Source organism: Triticum aestivum, chromosome 7A (genome assembly GCF_018294505.1).
Source record: "Triticum aestivum cultivar Chinese Spring chromosome 7A, IWGSC CS RefSeq v2.1, whole genome shotgun sequence".
Lineage (NCBI taxonomy): Eukaryota > Viridiplantae > Streptophyta > Magnoliopsida > Poales > Poaceae > Triticum > Triticum aestivum.
The window spans coordinates 417,473,057-417,497,477 of record NC_057812.1 but is presented as its reverse complement, the minus strand read 5'-3'; positions in this window follow the sequence as shown (position 1 = coordinate 417,497,477).

Sequence of the window (24,421 nt, the reverse complement as noted above, 5' to 3'; positions counted from 1 at the left end):
ACAATGAGATATTTTAAATCCACCAATCTCTTCGTTGGAGTTATCTGTGTCATGTTTCACCTAAAGCTTTCCCTACGGATTGTTGCTATTTATGGTGCTCATAGATGACCCAAGTTCTTCATTTACCCTCCTGGTAAAATAAGTTTCTCGTCTCCTTGTTGATATCAATCCAATCTATTGTTTTCGTTAGTGGCAGAATTTCACCTCATTGTTCTCCATAAGCCCACTACAACCATGTTATTTTCGTTGTTGGTTTTCCAACAACTCCGTTCGACCCTTCTCCTAAAGAGGCTTTTTGAAGCTCATTTGAGGTAGAAGATGTTGTTTTCTCCTTCGTTCTTTTGATTCCATTCTTACATTTGTTCCGGAGGCATTGTGAGGTTGCTCTTTTCGACACATCATCTTGTTTTTCCAAGTTCAGATTCTATGCCTTCCATTTCCAACCAGAGTGTTGTCATAATTGGTCCTTATCGTTCTTTGTACATCTTGTTTCAACCGGAGTGCTTGCATGTACTTCTTGTCCATTGCAACCCTTTTCTTATGTCATTCAACCTACAAGGTTCTCGTAATGTTCCTTGTTACTCTTTCTAATAGAGTGTTTTCTATGTCGATCATCTCCGTTATATTCTTTTCTCAAAATGGTTTAACCTCTCAAGGTTCTTTGGTTTCACTCGTTTGTTAAAGAAGCAACTTACTTTTACCTCTTTTCTTCCTCTTCCGTTTCCCTCCGGTGCCATCCTAGATCTCGGGACGAGATCCTCTCGTAGTGGTGGAGTCTTGTGACGCCCCGAGACCGATATGCCAGGTGTCTTCCAGTTATTCGCTGACGTTGCCATGTCTTTTGCTTGCGTGTTGCATTTCATCATGTCACCTCTTGCATCGCATCATGTCATCATGCCATCATATCATTAACCTTAGAACTTTTTAAATAAATTGTATGGATCTTCGATCCATTTAAATCGAGGGAATTCACATGGTGATTCTCTTTATAACATATCCTCCCGATATTAGGGAGCTATTATAAATATTCCATTAACTTGGAATCACCCATAACACAAATTGCACTACTCTTCAACTCTTCTTTTATCCGACTCAACTTCATATGTTTCCTTTTCATCTCTCTCAAGCCACACCCATGCATCATCACATCTCACTTCCTTCTTTTTTCATGTCTTCGCAAGTGACTTTATTCCGCCTCCATTAATGTTCATCTTTTCCCTATAAATCTTGCCTCTTTCCTACACCCTCTCTCTCAGATTTCATCCCATTCGAAGTTGTTTTGGTCAGGTTCAAAAATGATTGAAGTTTGAGAATAATTCAAACTCTAATTATTTTTCTACCTTCTAAAATGCCAGAGCAATTTATTCAAACCCTACATAAATCCAGTGTTCGAGGTATATATTTATATATCTCATATCCCTAACCAAAAACCCCTGGACTTTCCCCCTTTGTTGATTGTTTATTTATATAAACAATAAATTAAATAAATGAAAGAATTTGGAGGGAGTGGAGAGCCTAGTAGCCTCCCTCTCCTCTGGGCCGGCCAGCCAGTCCGCCATGCTCCCCTCAGCCCACCAGAGGCCCAACCGGCACCCCCCATCCTAACCCTAGCCCGTCTCCCACGCTCCCTCTCGTCCTCCCGATATCCCCACCACCCACGCACGCACGTAGCCTAGAACCGCTCGTTCTCCTCTCCCTCCTCTCGCTATTTTCCTCACGCCCGATCCCCTCATCCCCTTCCTACCGCCGCCGCCAGATCACCATGCCCGCCCTTACCTTCGTCCCCGGCCGGCCTCTCTTTCCTCCTGTTCCCACACATGTGCCTCCCTCTCCTGCGAGGTCGCCCGCAGCAGCGCCCTCCTCGCGCCGCCCTTACAGCTACGGCCGCCGCGCCAAGTCCCTCCATGAACGGCAGCAACCCCTCCTCGCCGCTCCATTATGCTGCGGAGGATAGGACCGCCGTGGATGAGCCCCGGCGACCATGCCCCTGCCGTCCCCGCGCCCTGCTGCCTGCTGGAGTGTCGCGCCGTCGCCGTTCATCTTCAACCACGGGAGCGCAGTCCTCCTCCAACTCCGTCCCCTGGTTGCCTCTGTCTGCATCAAGCAGCAGCAGCTCGTCGCTCAGCGCCATGGCACCACGATGCCTCTTGCCAGAGCTCCCTGTTACTTGTATCGCCGTGCTGCTATCACCTGCTTCGGATCTTCCCGGCCAAACCTTGCCGCTGCCATGGCCTCTCACTTGTAGCCCCTCACCAAGCATGCTACGTGATGCTGCCCCGCTGCCCCTTCTGTCGTTGCAAAGACCATTGAACACAGGGACACAAGACCGCGTCTATGGATTGCTTTCAACAAGTACCCCACAATGTGTACCACTTCCGTCACCAAGGTCGACACCACAAGTACCCCTTCAGTTCTTCAAGCCCGGCAAGTACCTGGACGCCCGATGCGTAGAACGCCTACCGTCGACCCCGTGGACATCAAGTACCTCTACGAACCGTGTACGACTACCGTCGCCGAAGGCCGTCGAGTGAACAACAACCGTCGCTCTGGATCCGACAAGACGTCTGAGATCGACTTCATGGACCGACAAGTACTTTGACGACCGTTGTTCACCAAGTACCCCTTCGGATCGCTAAGTTCGACTACCGATGACATGTACCACTATCATTGCCGAGATCGCGAGAACCTCTACCGATGACCTCGGAGTGTGTACGATGACCGTTGTCGAAAACCCGTACCTCTACTGCTTTTCGAACACGAACGTCTACTTCCCTCAATGCCCCGAGAACGTCTACTTCCACTACTTCCTCACCGCATCGAACTCGAACCGCTCCGATAATGCACGCTACAAAGGTATAACCGCCGAGGTGGGCGTCCGAGAATGAATGCTTGTGTTGTATGTGATGCACCCTTTGTCTGCACTATGTCCGTTTTGTCACTCGTTGTGCCACTAACCCGTGGGAGCCGCTTACCGGAAGCACCCCACCGTTCATCGCATGACACGCTCCCGTCACTTTCTTTTGCACCGACATCTCAATGAGTTGTCGGAACCGGAACGTTGCCGTGGCACCGTTTCGTTATCATCGCCATGGCACCGTTTCGTTATCGTCGCCGTGTCACCCCTTTCATTTCCGCCACGATGACAAATGCTTCTTAATATGCTCTTGTCAACATTTTCATAAATACTGCATAAAACCTGCAGATGTCATCCGCATCATGATAACAACATCAAGAATGTTTAAATTGTTGTTTGCTTTAATTTGCTAAATGCATATGGGGTTTACCGGAATTGTTGTTTGGCGTTTCGGCCTCATTTAAACTTGCCTAAATAGATAATTTCTTTATGCTTCTCCTCTTGCCATGTTTAACAACATTTAATATTGTTGAGTACCTAAACGAGAGAGAACTAAATAATTGATGTGGTGTTCCGTCAATATGCAACCCATTGCATATTGAGCTCCACTTAACTTGTAGTTTTGTTTGTGCACTTTGCCATGCCATGCCATGTATCGTTGAAACCGGACATGCATCATACTTGGTTGTGCATCATGCCATGATTATGTGTTGGTTGTTTATTATGTTGTTTTCTTCTTTCCGGGTTGCTTCTCGCGTTAGCTTCGGTTTCGTTCCGGAGTTGTGAGGATTTGTTCGACTATGTCCGTTTGTCTTCTTCATGGACTCGTTCTTCTTCCTTGTGGGATCTCAGGCAAGATGACCATACCCTCGAAATCACTTCTATGTTTGCTTGCTAGTTGTTCGCTCTTTTGCTATGTTGCGATACCTACCACTTGCTATATCATGCCTCCCATATTGCCATGTCAAGCCACTAACCCACCTTTCCTAGCAAACCGTTGATTGGCTATGTTACCGCTTTGCTCAGCCCCTCTTATAGCGTTGCTAGTTGCAGGTGAAGATGGAGTTTGTTCCATGTTGGAACATGGATATTGTTGGGATATCATTACTATTACATCTTGTTTACATTAATGCACCTATATACTTGGTAAAGGGTGGAAGGCTCGACCTTATGCCTGGTGTTTTGTTCCACTCTTGCCGCCCTAGTGTCCGTTATACTGGTGTTATGTTCCTTGATTTTGCGTTCCTTATGCGGTTGGGTTATAATGGTAACCCCTTGACAGTTCGCCTTGAATAAAATTCCTCCAGCAAGGCCCAACCTTGGTTTTACCATTTGCCACCTAAGCCTTTTTCCATTGGGTTCTGCAGACTCAAGGGTCATCTTTATTTTAAACCCCCGGGCCAGTGCTCCTCTGAGTGTTGGTCCAACCTATCAGCCGCCGGTGGCCACCAGGGGAAACTCTGGGTTGGACTACCGGAAGTTTGGACAATCCGGTGTGCCCTGAGAACAAGATATGTGCAGCTCCTATCGGGATTTGTCGGCACATCCGGGTGGCTTTGCTGGTCTTGTTTTACCATTGTCGAAATGTCTTGTAACCGGGATTCCGAGTCTGATCGGGTCTTCCTGGGAGAAGGAATATCCTTCGTTGACCGTGAGAGCTTGTGATGGGCTAAGTTGGGACACCCATGTAGGGTTTTGAACTTTCGTAAGTCGTGTCTGCGGTTATGGGCAGATGGGAATTTGTTAATATCCGGTTGTAGAGAACTTGACACTTAACTTAATTAAAATGCATCAACCGCGTGTGTAGCCGTGATGGTCTCTTCTCGGCGGGGTCCAGGAAGTGAACACGACTCTTGTGTTATGTTTGAACGTAAGTAGTTTTCAGGATCACTTCTTGATCTTTATAGCTTCTCGACCGTTCTTTGCTTCTCTTCTCGCTCTCATTTGCGTAAGTTAGCCACCATATATGCTAGTGCTTGCTGCAGCTCCACCTCACTACCTTTTCCCTACCCATAAGCTTAAATAGTCTTGATCGCGAGGGTGTGAGATTGCTGAGTCCCCGTGACTCACAGATTACTTCCAAAACCAGTTGCAGGTGCCGATGATGTTAGTGCGGTTGACGCAACCCAGCTCAAGAAGGAGCTCGATGAAGATCGTGTTCGTTGTGTTGTTTCGTTTCCAGTTGATCAGTAGTGGAGCCCAGTTGGGGCGATCGGGGACCTAGCAATAGGGGTGGTCTTTCTTTATTTGGTTCCATAGTCAGACCTTGATTATATTCTAGATGATGTAATGCTATATTTATGTATTGTGTGAAGTGGCGATTGTGAGCCAACTCTCTATCCCTTTCTTATTCAGTACATGGGATGTGTAAAGATTACCCCTCTTGCGACATGCCTACTATGAGGTTATGCCTCTAAGTCGTGCTCCGACACGTGGGAGATATAGCCGCATCGTGGGTGTTACATGAGTTGAGGCATGTAATGGAAATGCAGGAGATTGTAATAATTGAGAATCAATAAATTTAGCATCGTGGGTACTGATTTGGATTTTATGAATTGGTACTCTGTGAAGAAAGATTTTAACCATTTTCGAGGATATGAGAAATATGGTCTATGGATGAATTTGTGCATTTCACGGGTGGTAGTACCTTGTGAGGACACTTGACCCCTGGAAAAGATAATGATGCTCCACAGAGTGGACTTCGGACAAAGTAAGTACGAGTTTTATCTCGATATATGGGATACCCCAAGAGTATGAAGGGATAAAGTACTATTGGAATATAAAGGAGGTATAATGTTGGTAATATGGAGCAATTGTAACTCCATGATGAGTCGGAGTAATCACGTCTTAGTTTGGTACCAATAGAAGGAAGGGAGATAGTATAATTGGATGGAATTAAGAATGCTAGGAAGTTGGATGTTGGAGTAACGAACAGTTGCTCCGATGATGAGTTCAGGGTTTACAAGTGATGACATTGGCCATAACCCACAGACCCCAGGACCTGCCAAGAAGCAAGCACACTCTTGCTGAAGGAAAACCCCTGGAATAAGTTATGACTTTATCAACAGACGATCTTATAGGAGGAACGCAAAACCTGAGAGTTGTGAAGGAACGATAGATGTTTGTCTGGCTTGCAGAATAAATGGATTTATCCGAACTTGGTTCATCCATAAGAGAAATTCTGCAATGCTTTTGAGGATGACCGAGTGTTAGAATGCGAGATTCACTAAACCATGTATAAGGTAATGATTTGGGTGCGGGGTGGATTGATCACCATACTGACTTACTCTTATTATTCGCCTTGCTATACGGGATGGTAAATCTGAGTGACTTACCCATAGTAGAGCGACGACGATCAAAACCTTATTTAAACCTTAGAATGGTATAACAATTTTTCCTTGTACAAGGCAGTTGTTGCCAATCGTAGGTCATACGGTGAGAACGAAGCCCAAACCCATTCCCTGCAGGAGAAACAATAAATTGATGACCACCATGAGATATTGATAGTTGTTTAGTATTGGCGCCAGGCATGTCAGCTAAGAAGAACCTGTCTCGGAAGAACCTTCCCAAGATCAAAAGACACAAGGATTGAGGAAAAGGTTATGCCACAACCATAAGAGCCCAGAGAAGGAATTATCCCGAAGATCTAAGAAGATCAACACTACCAACAAAAAATATGGAGTATATGAGTTTTGAAGGAACCGTAACAATGCTTCTAAGGGTGGTAGCACCCCAGACCCCCTGTGACGATCGATGGATTTTGAGAAGACCCCCGAACCTAACTTATTTCTTGCTAGCCTCTCCGTATCTCGAGGACGAGATTCATTTTAAGGGTGGTAGGTTTGTAACATCCCAAAATTCTAAATTTTGGAATGTTATATTAAATAAATAGTTTTGATTGATTGTTTGATTGTGGTGTGGTTGCTTGTGTGAAATTGAGTGAAATTTGCAACTTTTTGAAAGTTGAATGAGAGGGAATAAAAGGACTTCCCCAAACTTTCACCTTGCATTAATGATCTCCATGAATTCAAAATCATTTCATGACAAAACCCTGGAGTGAAGATGATATGACTTCTTCCGTTTAAATAAATGAAAAGGGTTTGTGAAAAGATTTGAATTTCATTTGGAAATATTTCAAATTTAGAAACTTTAAGCAACTCAATGATTTTCATGAGAGAAGATAAAAATGACTTCTTCAAAACATATGAAATATGAGTTGGAAGTTTAAAAGAATCAAATTTAAAGTCCCTTTGAAATTATTTACAAATTTGGAGTTATTTGGTTTTTATTCAAATTATTTTTTTCCAAAAAATATATATGGAAAATAGGGTAAAATGATTCCCTACATTAGAAAATTGGAGAGAAATAAATTTGAAATCATTTTGGTATTTTTGAAATGATTTTTATTGGGTTTTATTGCAACAGTAACACTCTTTGCTTTCTTTAAATTTTTGTGGATTTAATTTGACACTAGAAAAATGTCATCTTGTAGAAAAACTTTTTCTAAAAATTTTGATATATTATATGCCTATAGTATATTTTTATTTTATTACGTTTTATTCTTTTCTTGTCTCCAAAATTATTTTAAAAAAAATTTCCTTTCGTCCACTGGGCAGGCCCAGCTCCAGCTAGCAGGTCGAAGCCCAGCGCCCCGCGCGCCGTCTTCGCCTCCGTCCCTGAGGGTACTCCGCTCGGAGTCCGTCGGCGCGCCGCCGTCAGCGCCCCGGACGCCGCCTCGCCTGCCCCTTCGCACAAGCTCACCCTGGCCCCTCCTCCTATTTAAGCCCCGCCCCGCCCTCTCTCTCTCCTCCCCATCGCTGCATCTCGCCATTGCCGTGCCCGCCGCATCTCGCAACCGCCGCCGACGACGAGCTCCGCCGCACTCCGCCACCACCTTGGCCACTGTCGCGTTGCCGCCGCGCCTTGCCGCCCCACTCCGCCCGATCCGCCGCCTCGCCCGCAGCCGCCGGAGCCGCCGCTGCCGCCGACTGTCGTCGCCTGTTTTCGGCGAAAACCGCCCCGAACCGGTAATATAACCGCCCCGGTCCAGCTTATTTTTAGGTTTTCTTCGGTTTTTCTTTTAAAGCCGATTTATTATTTAGTTAGGTTATTTAACGAACATTCGTCGTTCATACTTCTGTAGCGAACGATTTTCGTCGGTTTTGTTTCTGTAGTGAACGTTCGCCGATTAGTTCCTGTTTTGTAGCCAGGGACCTAGATGTAATTATTTTTCTTACAGTTTAGCCCCTAGATTTCAAATGATCACAACTTTTACACCGTTTATCCAAATCCAACGAAACCAACGCCCACATGTTCGTTATGATCCCCTCTATCCAGTAAAACAACTTAAACATATTTTTGAAAGTTTAAAATTAGATTTCAAATAGATTTGAATTCAAACTTCTTTTGTTCATAACTTGAGTTTTATAACTCCGATTTAATTTCTTTTTGCAATTTGAAGCTCTTGACCTGAACTTTCTGATAAGACCAAATCCACCCAATTTTGGTACTGTTAGAAATTGTTTTCTACTGCAAGAGTTATTTTCATGTTTTCAAAGTTTTCCGAGATCTTTTCTTTGATTCTTCTCCATGATTGCTTATGTGTGGTTACTATTGCGTGCTTACGATAGATTGACCGGAGTGTGACGAGTAGAACTATCAGGAGTTATGAGTGCTAATCATCTTCATCAATAGTACAAGTCAAGTTCACACTTTGATCATACTTTTTATACCCAGTTTTTAGGCATTAGTTTTAACCTCAAACAGTGCATGAGTAGGATTGATAACATGTGGGTATTGGGAAGTAGTTGATGAGGTAGGAACCTATTGTCTTGCATCCAAACCCATGGTTTTGTTGCGTTATGCTTGCACTAATTTGCTACGCTCGTAGACGTGGATTGGTATGTGAGATTTCATGGAATATGTGAGAGTTATATTAACTAAGGGAAACTTAAGGTGGCTACTTTAATACACATCTGGGTGGATTGGTTGGGGCACCCTAGGGATACCAGTAGATTACTCGTACACCTGGGGAATCCAGTGTTGTCCTAGGAGATCCCGGGGGACCCGTGTGATCATCCTATGGTTCGCCATCCAGGCTCAAAGGGATCATAAGATTGTTCATGCTAGAAACTTCTGTATGCAGCCACAAGCCATTATGGGCTCTGGCATAGTTGAGTAAGTTGTGGGAAACCTTTCAATGATGGGCTAGCAGATATAGGGGATTGTAGGTGTACCGGCCTCTATCGGTTAAGGGGACCTCTTCAGAAAGACTGTGTCTCGGTCATCCGTTTCTCAAACACCATGCAGTGCGAGAAATACAACAGAGGAGATCGAGTCTTGTGGGGAAAAGTGTGCAAACCTCTGCAGAGTGTACAAACTAATCATGATTAGCCGTGTCCCTGGTTATGGACATCTTGAGTATCTGGTATTTGGATTATTGATTTGATCTCATCACTTTACCTAATGGATTTTGTTGGGTTATTAATGATTTTGGGATTGAGTTGGGTTACCTTCTCAATATTTCAACAGACTTTGTAGTTAAATAAAATCCATTCCTTTGTTGTAGGAAAAAGTTAGCTTTATCCAAAATTGAACATAGACCCTCCACCAGCCAAATATGCAAATAGAGATAGCCATTCTCATTTTTATCCTATGGTGTGAATCTGCCAGTACATTCAATGTACTGACCTACATGGCTGCAACGTCTCATGTTGTAGGAATCTTACGACGAGTAAGTTAGGGTTACGATTTCTACACTCAACTTTGCCATTGGTGTTGATGGGAATCCACAACCTTGTTGTTACTTCCGCTATATGGATTGAGTAATAGTATTTACGTTACTTTATACATGTGATTTACCTCTGTTATAAATCCTCGAGTACTGTGTGTGTCAGCATATCGATCCAGGGATGACACTTAAGCACAAAGACTTGATCCATTTGGGTCGGGTCGCTACACTGCACCTTGTTTACTTTTGTTACTTGTTACCCGTTATGAATTACCTTATCACAAAACTATATGTTACCGATAATTTCAATGTTTGTAGAGATTACCTTACTAAAAACCACTTGTCATTTCCTTCTGCTCCTCGTTGGGTTCGACACTCTTACTTATTGAAAGGACTAGATATATCCCCTATACTTGTGGGTCATCACTATATTCTCTGATTTTTGTGAAAAGATTGTTGAGGTTTTCATGGATGATTTTTCCGTTTATGGAACTTCTTTTGATGATTGCTTAAGCAACCTTGATTGAGTTCTGCAGAGATGTGAGAAAACTATTCTTGTCTTGAATTGGGAGAAGTGCCACTTTATGGTTAATGAAGGTATTGTCTTGGGAAATAAAATTTCTGAACGAGGTATTGAGGTGGATAAAGCTAAAGTTGATGTAATTGAGTAAATGCCATGTCCTAAGAATATTAAATGTATTCGTAGTTTTCTTGGTCATGTTGGTTTTTATAGGAGGTTTATTGAAGACTTCTCTAAAATTTCTAGGCCTCTTACAAATCTTTTACAAAAGGATGTTCCATTTGTTTTGTACAATGATTGTGTAGAAGCCTTTGAAACACTTACGAATGCCTTAACTTCTGCACCTATTGTTCAACCACCTGATTGGAACTTGCCTTTTGAAATTATGTGTGATGCTAGTGATTATGCTGTTGGTGCTATTCTAGGACAAATACTTCAGAGGAAATTAAATGTTATCCATTATGCTGGTAAAATGCTAGACAGTGCCCAAAAAAATTATGCTACTACTGAAAAAGAATTTTTAGCAATTGTGTTTGCTTGTGATAAATTCAGATCTTATATTGTTGATTCCAAAGTAATTGTTCACACTAATCAAGCTGCTATAAAATATCTTATGGAAAAGAAAGATGCTAAACCTAGACTCATTAGGTGGGTTCTTTTGCTACAAGAATTTGATTTACATATTACTGATAGGAAAGGAGCTGAGAATCCCGTAGCTGATAACTTTTCTAGGTTAGAAAATATTCTTGATGACCCACTACCTATTGATGATAGTTTTCCTGATGAACAACTACCTGCAATAAATGTTTCTCATAAAACTCCTTGGTATGCTGACTATGCTAATTATATTGTTGCTAAATACATACCACCTAGTTTCACATATCAACAAAAGAAAAAAAATCTAAGAGATTACTTTTGGGATGACCCACATCTTTATAAAGGAGTAGATGGTATTATTAGATGTTGTGTACCTAAGCACGAACAGGGACAAATCCTACGGAAATGTCATTCCAAAGCTTATGGAGGACATCATGCAGGAGATAGAACTGCTCACAAGGTATTGCAATCTAGTTTTTATTGGCCTACTCTCTTCAATGATGCCCGTAAGTTTGTTTTATCTTGTAATGATTGTCAAATAATTGGTAATATCGGTAAGCGTCAGGAAATGCCTATGAATTATTCACTTGCTGTTGAACCATTTCATGTTTCAGGGTTTGATTATATGGGACCTTTTCCTTCCTCTAATGGGTATACACATATTTGGTTGTTGTTGATTATGTTACTAAGTGGGTAGAAGCTATTCCAACTAGTAGTGTTGATCATAACACTTCCATTAAAATGCTTAAAGAAGTTATTTTCCCTAGGTTTGGATGTTGGGGAACGTAGCATGCAATTTCAAAACATTTCCTACGATCAGGCAAGATCTATCTAGGAGATGCATAGCAACGAGAGGGGGAGAGTGTGTCCACGTACCCTCATAGACCAAAAGCGGAAGCTTTAAGTTAACGCGGTTGATGTAGTCAAACGTCTTCGCGATCCAACCGATCAAGTACCGAACGTACAACACCTCCGAGTTCAGCACTCGTTCAGCTCGATGACGTCCCTCGAACTCTTCATCCATCAAAGTGTCGAGGGAGAGTTTCGTCAGCACGACGGCGTGGTGACGGTGATGGTGATGTGATCCGTGCAAGGCTTCGCCTAAGCACTACGACGCTTTGACCGGAGGAGTAAACTTTGGAGGGGGGCACTGCACATGGCTAAGAGAACAACTATTGTGCTATGTGGTGCCCTGCCCCCGTATATAAAGGAGGAAGGGAGGAGGACGCCGGCCTAGAGGGGGCGCGCCATGGGGAAAACCGAATAGGACTCCAAGTCCTATTCGGCCCCTTCCTTTCTTACGGAGGGGGAATGGCGAAGGTAGAGAGAAGAGGAGAGGGAAAGGGGGCGCACCCCCTCCCCTAGTCCAATTCGGACTCCCCATGGGAGGAGGGTGCAGCCACCCCTCGTGGGCTGCCTCCCCTCTCCTCTATGGCCCATGTAGGCCCATTACTTTCCCCCGGGGGTTCCGGTAACACCTCGGTACTCCGAAAAATACCTGAACCACTCCAAAACCATTCTGGTGTTCGAATACCATTGTCCAATATATTAATCTTTACCTCTCGACCATTTCGAGACTACTCGTCATGTCTGTGATCTCATCCGGGACTCCGGACAATCTTCAGTCACCAAAACACATAACTCATAATACAAATCGTCATCAAACGTTAAGCGTGTGGACCCTACGGGTTCGAGAACTATGTAGACATGACTGAGACACATCTTCAGTCAATAAACAACAGCGGAACCTGGATGCTCATATTGGTTCCTACATACTCTACGAAGATCTTTATCGGTCAAACCGCAATGACAACATCTGTAATCCCCTTTGTCATCGGTATGTTACTTGCGCGAGATTCGATCGTCAATGTCCTCATACCTAGTTCAATATCATTACCGGCAAGTCTCTTTACTCATTCTATAATGCATCATCCCGCAACTAACTCATTAGTCACATTTCTTCCAAGGCTTATAGTGATGTGCATTACCGAGAGGGCCCAGAGATACCTCTCCGATACTCAGAGTGACAAATCCTAATCTCGATCTATGCCAACCCAACAAACACCTTCGGAGACACCTGTAGAGCATCTTTATAATCACCCAGTTACGTTGTGACGTTTTATAGCACACAAGGTGCTCCTCTGGTATTTGGGAGTTGCATAATCTCATAGTCAAAGGAATATGTATAAGTCATGAAGAAAGCAATAGCAATAAAACTTAACGATCATTATGCTAAGCTAACGGATGGGTCTTGTCCATCACATCATTCTCCTAATGATGTGATCCCATTCATCAAATGACAACACATGTCTATGGCTAGGAAACTCAACCATCTTTGATCAACGAGCTAGTCAAGTAGAGGCATACTAGTGACACTATGTTTGTCTATGTATTCACACATGTATTATGTTTCCGGTTAATACAATTCTAGCATGAATAATAAACATTTATCATGATATAAGGAAATATAAATAACAACTTTACTATTGCCTCTGGGGCATATTTCCTTCATTGGAGTCCCTAGATCTTTGATGACTGATGGTCGTTCACACTTTATTCATGGTGGTTTCCGTAAAATGCTTGCTAAATATGATGTTAACCATAGAATTGCATCACCATCCTCAATCTAGTGGTCAAGTTGAGATTAGCAATAGAGAAATAAAGTTAATATTACAAAAGACTATCAATAGGTCCCGGAAGAATTGATCTAAGAAATTGGATGATGCACTTTGGGCCTATAGAACAACTTATAAAAATCCTATCGGTATGTCTCCTTATAAAATGGTTTATGGAAAAGCTTGTCATTTGCCTCTTGAGTTAGAACGTAAAGCATATTGGGTAATTAAAGAACTCAACTATGATTTCAAACTTGCCGGAGAAAAGAGGTTAATTGATATTAGCTCGCTAGATGGATGGAGAACCCAAGCTTATGAAAATGCCAAATTATTTAAAGAAAAGGTTAAAAGATGACATGATAAAAGGATCCAAAAGCAGGAATTCAAAGTGGGTGAATATGATCTTTTGTACAACTCTTATTTTAGATTCTTTGCAAGAAAACTTCTCTCTAAATGGGAAGGACCATATATTATCAAAGAGGTTTATCGTTCTGGAGCTATCAAAATAAATAATGCCGAAGGTACTAACCCGAAGGTGGTCAATGGGCAAAGAATTAAACACTATATCTCAGGTATGCCTATTAATGTTGAAAGTAATATTATTCAAACCATGACACCCAAGGAACACATAAAAGAAACCTTCCAGAACACTATAGAATCATGAAAAAATAGGAGGTACGTGATATGGTAAGTAAACGGAGTTCGAAAAATACACAAAAATATTTTCTATCAATTGTGGAATATTACAAAAATAGGAAAATAAGAAATAACATGAAGGCAACCAAGGACGTCATAAGACACCAGGGCACGCCTGCCTTGCCTGGCGCGCCTAGGTGGGTTTTGCCCACCTCAGGCACCTTCCCGACTCCGTTTTCCCATCGTTTTGCATGTTTCCCAATATAAAAATCTTTATATTCCCCCCGAACGTATTGACCACCATATCACAGAGAAATCTTCTGTTCTTCTTTCTTGTAGTTTTCTGAAAAATCTAGATCGCCATGGCCGCTTCGAGCTCCTCCAAGGACAAGTTCTTCGAGAGGGTAATCAACCCCTACTTGTCAGAGGTGGTGAAGCACCCTCAAACCATCGATATGTGTGAGGGGGTGCTCCGGATTCGGGACGTTCAACGACCCAAAGGGAAGGGAACCGTGGAGGCCAGACTTGAAGCCATGGAGCAAGTGGTCTTCAAGTGCAAGGGCATGGTGGAGTGGGGACTCAACACCAATCACCTCATAATTATGGATTCCACCCATGATCTCAAGGTGCATGGCTGATCCATGAAGGACGTCATCTTCACCCTCAACGAGCAAATCAACTTTCTGCAAAGCCAAATCTATGATCTTGAAAGTGTAACTATCACTAGTACAACGAGCTCCTAAACAAACAGCTTTTAACCCCTTTCTGCGATCACATTTGGAACTGTCGCCAAGTGTGTGTGGGCGATAGGCGGGTCCTTCCCACACGACCCAAAAACCATCGGGGATATGCCCTCCTGGCATACACGTTCGGCAAAATGAGGTCGTGTGCGACGGCGAGCACTCAAATACAGAAATACGTACAGTAAAGCTAAAAAAATACAATTATATGGCGAAATTGTTTCTGGTCGCAAGTACATCCCACACAGTCAGTCCCTGCTATACGTTTTCGTTTGTATGTACATCCCACACAGTCGCACCAAGGAAAACGTTTCCGTTCACAGGTACACCACACACAATTTTTCCCGTTAAATCGTTTGCGTTATTGAATATATCACACACGGTCCGTGAAAGAAACTGTGTGGCAAAGGCTGTCCATCACACAGAGTTTTTATGTGGTAAACATTTGTGCAAGGTGGCATAATGCAAACAGTTTTCAAGAGAAAGTCGTGTGTGATTGTTCATTGATCCAACGCGGGTTATTCCTAGAAGTTGTGTGCGTTGCTTGAGGTCATCGTCCATGGTATTTTTTCAACAACCATTTGCAATAGAAAAACCCAATTAGCAGGCTAATTCACCATTAGCAGGCTAATTAGCCGATTATTCATAATCCATTTATTAATCTAATTGACATTTCATATTAAGCACACAATATATTTCATTTTCATAATTGAAATACATTAGAGTACAACATTATATAGTGTAGGATCGAAAGTATGTCTAGAGGGGGTGATTAGACTACTTGACCAAATAAAAACTTATCCTTTTCCCAATTTTAGTTCTTGGCAGATTTTAGCAACTTTGGATAGGGCAAGCAATCTTAACACAATTCAAGCAAGCATGCAAAGAGTATATGAGCAGCGGAAAGTAAAGCATGCAACTTGCAAGAATGTAAAGGGAAGGGTTTGGAGGATTCAAACGCAATAGGAGACATGGATGTTTTTGTCGTGGTTCCGATAGGTGGTGCTATCGTACATCCACGTTGATGAAGACTTCAACCCACGAAGGGTAAAGGCTGCGCGAGTCCACGGAGGGCTCCACCCACGAAGGGTCCATAAAGAAGCATCCTTGTCTATCCCACCATGGCCGTCGCCCACGAAGGACTTGCCTCACTAGCGGTAGATCTTCATGAAGTAGGCGATCTCCTTGCCCTTACAAACTCCTTGGTTCAACTCCACAATCTTGTCGGAGGCTCCCAAGTGACACCTAGCCAATCTAGGAGACACCACTCTACAAGAAGTAACAAATGGTGTGTTGATGATGAACTCCTTGCTCTTGTGCTTCAAATGATAGTCTCCCCAAAACTCAACTCTCTCACACAAGATATGGATTTGGTGGAAAGTAGATTTGAGTGGAAAGCAACTTGGGGAAGGCTAGAGATCAAGATCCATATGGTAAGAATGGAATATCTTGGCCTCAACACAAGTGTAGGTGGTTATCTCTCAGAAAAAGTAAGTTGGAAGTGTAGGTTTGATCTGATGGCTCTCTCCACAAATGAAGAGGTGGTGGAGGGGTATATATAGCCTCCACACAAAATCTAACCGTTACACAACTTGCCAATCTTGGTGGGACTGAATAGTTAAACTCGATCGTACCGATTCAGCAAAGCTAGTGACCGTTAGGGTTTTTGGTGGGACCGGCATGCAACTCGGTAGGACCAATATGATTAGGGTTAGGGCATAACGTAATCTCGGTGAGACCAATTACACAAACTCGGTGAGACCGATTTTGGTAATAAGATAACCAGAGAGTTGGTCAGGTAAACTCGGTGGGACCGGTCGCTCATTTCGGTGAGATCAAAACGTTACGAAGGGAAAATAGAGAGTTTACATTGCAATCTCGGTGGGAACGATCGCTCATCTCGGTAAGACCAAAATGTTATGAAGGGAAACAGACATATTACAATCCCATCTCGGTGAGACCGAGATCCCTATCGGTGAGACTGATTTGCCTAGGGTTTGTGGAAGTGGCTATGACAACTGAACTAGGTCGGCGTCGGATCTTCATTGTGCAAACAAAGATCTTGTTGTTTTTTGTCGCTAATTTCTTTATCCTAACAATCTTTCTCAGTTTCTTGACTTGACTAATATTCATGGACAACTCATTTCCCCATATGCAAAAAGGGTCGAACAGTGGGTCAAAACCTCTGACAACAGGACTTACATGTGCAAGACCAAATTGTTAGAAACCTAAATATTAGAATGGTTCCTGCAATTGCACAATAATGTGTTATTAGACAATGGACCATGCACGTGCTAACCTCGATTGTAAACCTCAGTGCTTCTCATTGTTTCCCAGCAACACATATAAGGTAGTTAGTCATCAGGTTAAGTAAGGGTTCGCATGCTATCAGTAAAATATGTTGATGAAAAATAAGGACATTGCAAATTCATCAGATTAATTCAAGCCACACGGAAAACCCATTTATCCAAACCAAGCATGATTAAGAACTAGGAAATATAGCACTTGTATATGGTTCTCATGTATTAAGTGCAGCCAAATTCGATTTATTCCTCACATGCACAACAATACAAAATTCTATCCACGACAATTGGGCATCGCATTGCAGAATTGAACCAAGCAGTTAACTACACACCACAACAAATGAATCAAACATTAACTGAGCACCACATTGCACAATATAACATACTCCTAATAGAAGATCATATAGTTAACCAAACAGTTAACTACAACCAATTGTAGCAATTGTATTTGTTTCTCATGTATTTACTACAACCAAATTCAATTTATTCCTCACATGGTATACAATAATATAATGCACCCACAACTATTGAACATCGTATTGCAGAATTGAACCAAACAGTTAACTAAACACCACAACATAAATGAACCAAATGTTAACTGAGCACCACATTGCACAATGTATAACCAAACCAAGTATGCTTGACAACTTGGAAATATAGCAATTGTATTCGTTTCTCATGTATTTTTGAAAGATATATTCGATTTATTTCTCGCATGGAAGACAATACAAAATTGTAGCCTGAAGAATTGAACATCACATTTGCAGAATTGAACCAAACAGTTAACTGAAGATGACAACTAATTAACAAAATAGTTAATAAGTGAGCACCACACTGCACGACAAATAGAACATATACACTAGAGCAACAGATTGCATGGTAAAATTAGATAGCACAATTCACTAGAATTTGTGAAGGAAAGGCAGGAGGAGCACACGCAATGGGTAAACCGAGCATGCTTAACCGACGTAGCTAGCAAATGGCAAGGTGCTCCTTCAAGATCTGAGGGTCGGCATGAATGGCAGCCATCGCGACCTCATCCACGCGTGCGGCCGCGATTTGCTTCTCCGCTGCCAAATGCTCCTTGAGGTCCTGGTTATACTGCGTGCACCATGGCTTAGGTCAGCACTTATTTGGTGGAGGGGTCGGTGATTTGGGTGGAAGGGGTCGCGCTCGCACCGGCGGTCAGGGCATGTGGGATGTGGAAGGAGGAGGAGGATGGGGGTCGGGTGTGGATTACCTGCCTGGATAGGCGAGGCCGAGGAGCGTGAAGGAGGGTTGCCGGCGAGGAGGCGGCGGCGCTGCAAGCAAGGAGTGAAGATTTCAACTTGGAATGGAAGGCGGAAAAAAGGGAAATGCGGATTTTGGTAAGGGGGAGGTGCGGGGAGGTAGATATTTCCGGGGAAGCCGAAAATTTGGAATCGCTTCAGCGAAAAAACTGGCGCGCAAAGTGTCATCAGACACGGTCCCTTATTCAGAACTATGTACAATATGTGATCACAAATGATTCAGATAGCTTAACCCGTGTGTGTTGAGTTTGAACGTTAAAAATTTTGGTTTGAATTTTCATGGTTACAATGGTCATCCACGTCATTGCATAATTTGGGTACACAAAGGGGACTAACTTCTTAATCGAGCAAGTTCAGCAATTAAACTGAGCTAGTTGACCTAAACATTAATCTAACAAATTAAAGACCGACGCTCTTAATTAAACAAAACAAAGAGTACTACTACGACTGGTGCTCGTCGATCTCCGCCGTCGCCTCCATGTCCAGCTCGCGCCCGACGGTCTCATGGGGAAGGGGCTCCATGGCATCAATTGCACCATACTCGGCAAGCATCTCACCATCCGCATCCACCATACCTTTGGAATAGGCCGCCACGAGCTAGGCATGGGCGGCCGTGATCTAGGCTCTGGCGGGCTCCGTCGTGGCAAGGTATGCCGCGCAGGAACGAACGGCTGCTCGAACTCTCTCGGCGGTTGCCAGCTCTTCGGCCATGGGGTGCCGACCATTGTCGGAGAAGCTTCGTTAAATTTTTCCGGTGACCGCCACGAGCTGGGCGTGGACGGCCTCAACATGGTAGTGGGCGGCCTCCAACAGGGCTAAGGCCGCCATTGTGGAACGGACAGCTGTTGTGCCACTCTCGCCAGTTGCTATCCCTGAGGCAGATGCTGCCGCCGCCGCCTGAGAAGCAACAACGACCATTTGGGATGCCTTGGCCGCTAGGACGTAGACTGCGGTCGCCCTCACGAAGCTTGTCAGCACGTGCCTGGCGGCTGCGGCCGCGCTCTCGCTGGAGTGGGCCGCCGAAGTTGCCCTCACGACGTGGGTCCACATCCCCATCTTTCACTGGCGACGAATGAATAGTGGAATGATATTTTGGGAGTGAGCTAGTGTGCTTGACACGCCGGCTGTGGACTGTAGCCGACGCACCTTCTCTCGTAAGCCATAGGCGTACTATACACCGACGGTGCTCCAGATTTTGTCCTGCATCTCACACGGTTGGTGATAATAAACTGTGTGCGATCTACTTGATTTATCGTCTTGATTTGAATTACGTAATGGGGTCACAGCTACAAAGGATGGTGTTTGAATTGTTAGAACTTTTATCTGCAGTGAACATGCAACTACAGGTGTGTCGTCAAAAAAATTGGAAGTATTCATGGTTCGTTTGGATGTTTTTATATGTTAACTTGGTTTTGTAGGCATTTCAGGAGCATGATTCTAATTTCAACTACATACACATGCTCTAGTGCATGTAAACGGGTTGAAAAAACAAATATGTGTCCTTGGTTGCATGTTTAGGTCCCATGCAAGAAATGGAAATGAATGTCACACACCCTGCCACCGTCACTCGGCCGCAAACATTGAGATACCTGGTTTTTAAATTATAGCAAATCCAAAACTCGACCAAAATTCATGAAACTTGGCATTCTATCATGGAGCGGCATCAACATACTGTGGTAAAAAATTTATCCCATTTGGGGCAGGTTTGGATATAAGCTTCTCACAAACCAGAGCTTCTCACAACAAGCATGATGGTTTCGGTAGGGAACGTGCCACCTTTGGGAACGAAATGATATCCATTGCCTCTTATTGCTTTCAAAAATTTTAGAGTGTCAACATAGAACAACAGGAGTGTTGTGTTCAATTTTGGAAATTTTCGGGGTTTGTTTGGACATTTTTATACATTAACTGGGTTTTCCAGGCATTTTATGTGCATAATTCAAGTTTGAACTATATGCACATTCTCTAGTGCATATAAATTGGTTGAAAAATCAAATCTGTGTCCTTAGGTGCATGCTTAGGTCCCATGCAAGAAATGGGAATGAATTTCAAACACCAGGGCACCATTGATTGTTGGCAAAACATTGAGATGCATGGTTTTTAAATTCTAGTAAATCAAAAACTCGTCTGAAATTCATGAAACTTGGAAAGCTATCATGGAGCGGCATCAACATATCGTGGTAAAAATTTTGTCCCATTTGGGGCAGGTTTGGGTATATGATTCTCACAAACCGGAGCTTCTCACAACAAGCATGATGGTTTTTGGTAGGGAGCGTCCCACCTTTGGGGACGAAATGATATCCATTGCCTCTTATTGCTTTCAAAATTTTTTCTCGTGTCAACATAGAACAATAGTAGTGTTGTGTTAATTTTTATGATTTTTCGGGGTTCGTTTAGACATTTTTATGCACTAACTGAGTTTTCAATGCATTTATGTGCATAATTCAAATGTGAACTACATGCACATGCTCCAGTGCATATAAATTGGTTGAAAAATAAAATTTGTGTCCTTGGGTGCATGCTTAGGTCCCATGCAAGAAATGGGAATGAATTTCAAACACCAGGGCACCGTTGATTGCCGGCAAAACATTGAGATGCCTGGTTTTCTAATTCTAGTCAATCCAAAACTCGTCTGAAATTCATGAAACTTGGCATGCTATCATGGAGCGGCATCAACATGCTATGCAAAAAAAATTGTCCCATTTGGGGCAGGTTTGGGTATATGCTTCTCACAAACCGGAGCTTCTCACAACAAGCATGATGGTTTTCGGTAGGGAACGTCCCACCTTTGGGGATGAAACGATATCCATTGCCTCTTATTGCTTTCAAATTTTTTCTTGTGTCAACATAGAACAACAGGAGTGTTGTGTGAATTTTTGTGATTTTTCAGGGTTCGTTTGGACATTTTAATGCATTAACTAAGTTTTCAATGCATTTATGTGCATAATTCAAATTTGAACTACATGCACATGCTCCAGTGCATATAAATTGGTTGAAAAATCAAATCTGTGTCCTTGGGTTCATGCTTAGGTCCCATGCAAGAAATGGTAATGAATTTCAAACACCAGGGCACCGTTGATTGCCGGCAAAACATTGAGATGTCTGGTTTTTAAGTTCTAGTAAATCCAAAACTCGTCTGAAATTCATGAAACTTGGCATGCTATCATGGAATGGGACCAGACATGTTGTGGTATTTTTCGTGTCCATTTTAAGAGAAGGCGCACTCAAATAATGACAGCCAACAAAGGCATTTTAAAAAAATAGCTACCACTTTAATATCTCAAACGTTTGTATAATTCAAACCGTGTGCGTTTTGTTAACCATTCACGTGACGCCATGTGTCTTGATTTTAATGGTTGTAGGAGGTGCCGTACGGATAGCTGCTTGACCTTGACTGAACAGGAGGCGTGCGAGCGCCATCCGGTGCGCAGGCTGACCGAGAGGCATGCAAGTTGTCCTTGAGTGCGGAGGCTCACCGAGAAGCATGTGAGTTGTACGCTGCGCATGCTCACTGGGAAGCGAGCCCTTTGATTTCCATGGCCGCCCGCCTTACTCGCATCCTCTCCATTAATGACGCCCAAGCCGCAGTTTAATTCGCTTTTTAAATAAAAACACTCATCGAAAACGTTTTAGTCAGAACACCCGTATGCAAACCGACAGCTTCCCAAGGAAGCCAAAAGAAAATGTGTCGAGCAGGATTTCTGCAGCTCTTGATCGCAAATGTTTTAGATAGAACACCCGGATGCAAAGTGAGAGCAGCGCATGATTTGTGCATCCCTTCAATGCAAACAGTTGTTTTGGATGACCCATGTGCAACCACGTACAAACAATTTGGTAAAATTTGCATCTGTCATATTGGGTATGTTGCCATTTGTCAAACTGGAAAGATTTACATTTGTTGATCTAGTAACGTTGCCATTTGTCAATTTATAGGATCGAAAGTATGTCTAGAGGGGGAGGGTGATTAGACTACTTGACCAAATAAAACTTATCCTTTTCCCAATTTTAGTTCTTGGCAGATTTTAGCAACTTTGGACAAGTCAAGCAATCTTAACACAATTCAAGCAAGCATGCAAAGAGTATATGAGCAGCGGAAAGTAAAGCATGCAACTTGCAAGAATGTAAAGGGAAGGGTTTGGAGGATTCAAACGCAATAGGAGACACGGATGTTTTTGTCGTGGTTTCGATAGGTGGTGCTATCGTACATCCACGTTGATGGAGACTTCAAACCACGAAGGGTAACGGCTGCGCGAGTTCATGGAGGGCTCCATCCATGAAGGGTCCACAAAGAAGCAACCTTGTCTATCCCACCATGGCCGTCGCCCACAAAGGACTTGCCTCACTAGCGGTAGATCGTCATGAATTAGGCGATCTCCTTGCCCTTACAAACTCCTTGGTTCAACTCCACAATCTTGTCGGAGGCTCCCAAGTGACACCTAGCCAATCTAGGAGACACCACTCTCCAAGAAGTAACAAATGGTGTGTTGATGATGAACTCCTTGCGCTTGTGCTTCAAATGATAGTCTCCCCAACACTCAACTCTCTCTCACAAGATATGGATTTGGTGGAAAGTAGATTTGAGTGGAAAGCAACTTGGGGAAGGCTAGAGATCAAGATTCATATGGTAGGAATGGAATATCTTGGCCTCAACACAAGTGTAGGTGGTTCTCTCTCAGAAAAAGTAAGTTGGAAGTGTAGGTTCGTTCTAATGGCTCTCTCCATGAATGAAGAGGAGGTGGAGGGGTATATATAGCCTCCAAACAAAATCTAACCGTTACACACCACTTGCCAATCTCGGTGGGACCGAATTGATAAACTCGGTCGGACCGATTCAGCAAATCTAGTGACCGTTAGGATTTTCGGTGGGACCGACATGCAACTCGGTAGAACCAATATGGTTAGGGTTCGGGCATAATGTAATCTTGGTGAGACCGATTGCACAAACTCGGTGAGACCGATTTTGGTAATAAGCTAACCAGAGAGTTTATCAGGTAAACTCGATGGGACCGATTCGCTCATTTTGGTGAGACCAAAATGTTACGAAAGAGAAACAGAGAGTTTACATTGCAATCTCGGTGGGACCGATCGCTCATCTCGGTGGGACCGAAACGTTACGGAGGGAAACAGAGAGATTACAATCCCATCTCGGTCAGACCGAGATCCCTATCAGTGAGACCGATTTGCCTAGAGTTTGTGGCAGTGGCTATGACATATGAACTTGGTGGCACCGGATAGAAAGAGTCGGTGGGGGCGAGTTTGACTTTTGTTTTAGGTCATATGTGGATGTGAGAAAGTAGTTGAGGGCTTTGGAGCATATCACTCAGCATTTTGAGCAAGAGCCTCATTAAGCAACAACTCATCCCTCCTTGATAGTACTGGCTTTTCCTATAGACTCAATGTGATCTTGGATCACAAAAATAGAAAATGTAGAGTCTTGAGCTTTGAGCTTGAGCCAATACTTTTGTCCTTAGCATTTTGAGGGGTCCACTTTTCGCATCCATGCCATGCCAATCATTGAGCTTTTTTGAGATATTACTCTTGAAATAACATTAGCTCAATGAGCTATATGTTGTTAGGAATTACCAAAACCACCTAGGGATAGTTGCACTTTCAATCTCCCCCTTTTTGGTAATTGATGACAACATATAGATCAAAGCTTCGACAAATGATAATAAGAGTGAAAAACATTGTCGCTTTGAGAATTATGTGAAAAGCAAGAGCTCCCCCTAAATTTGTGCATAGTTTAAGATTTGCTTTGGACTGCAAATGCATAATGAGTTTGGATCATGGGTTACTCTTCCATGTCACATACATCTTGGTGGAGCGCTCAAAATGATAATAGTTAAATACATGCACTCATCACCAAGTAAAGTGAATGATCATATGGGGATATAAAGGGATAATGTCATCCAACAAGCATTAAGGTAGCATATGATCAAACACATGATCATCCAAGTATCACACAAAAGCATAAAGTATCTCAAACAAGCAAATAACAAAGTTCAACCACCAAAAAACAAGAGAGAACAAAGAGCAACACTCTCTCTCGAAGCCTATGATCTATACATTTTATCCCCCTTTGGCAACAAGTTACCAAAAAGTTCATAAAAATGCATAGTGCTAGATCGACTCTCAGG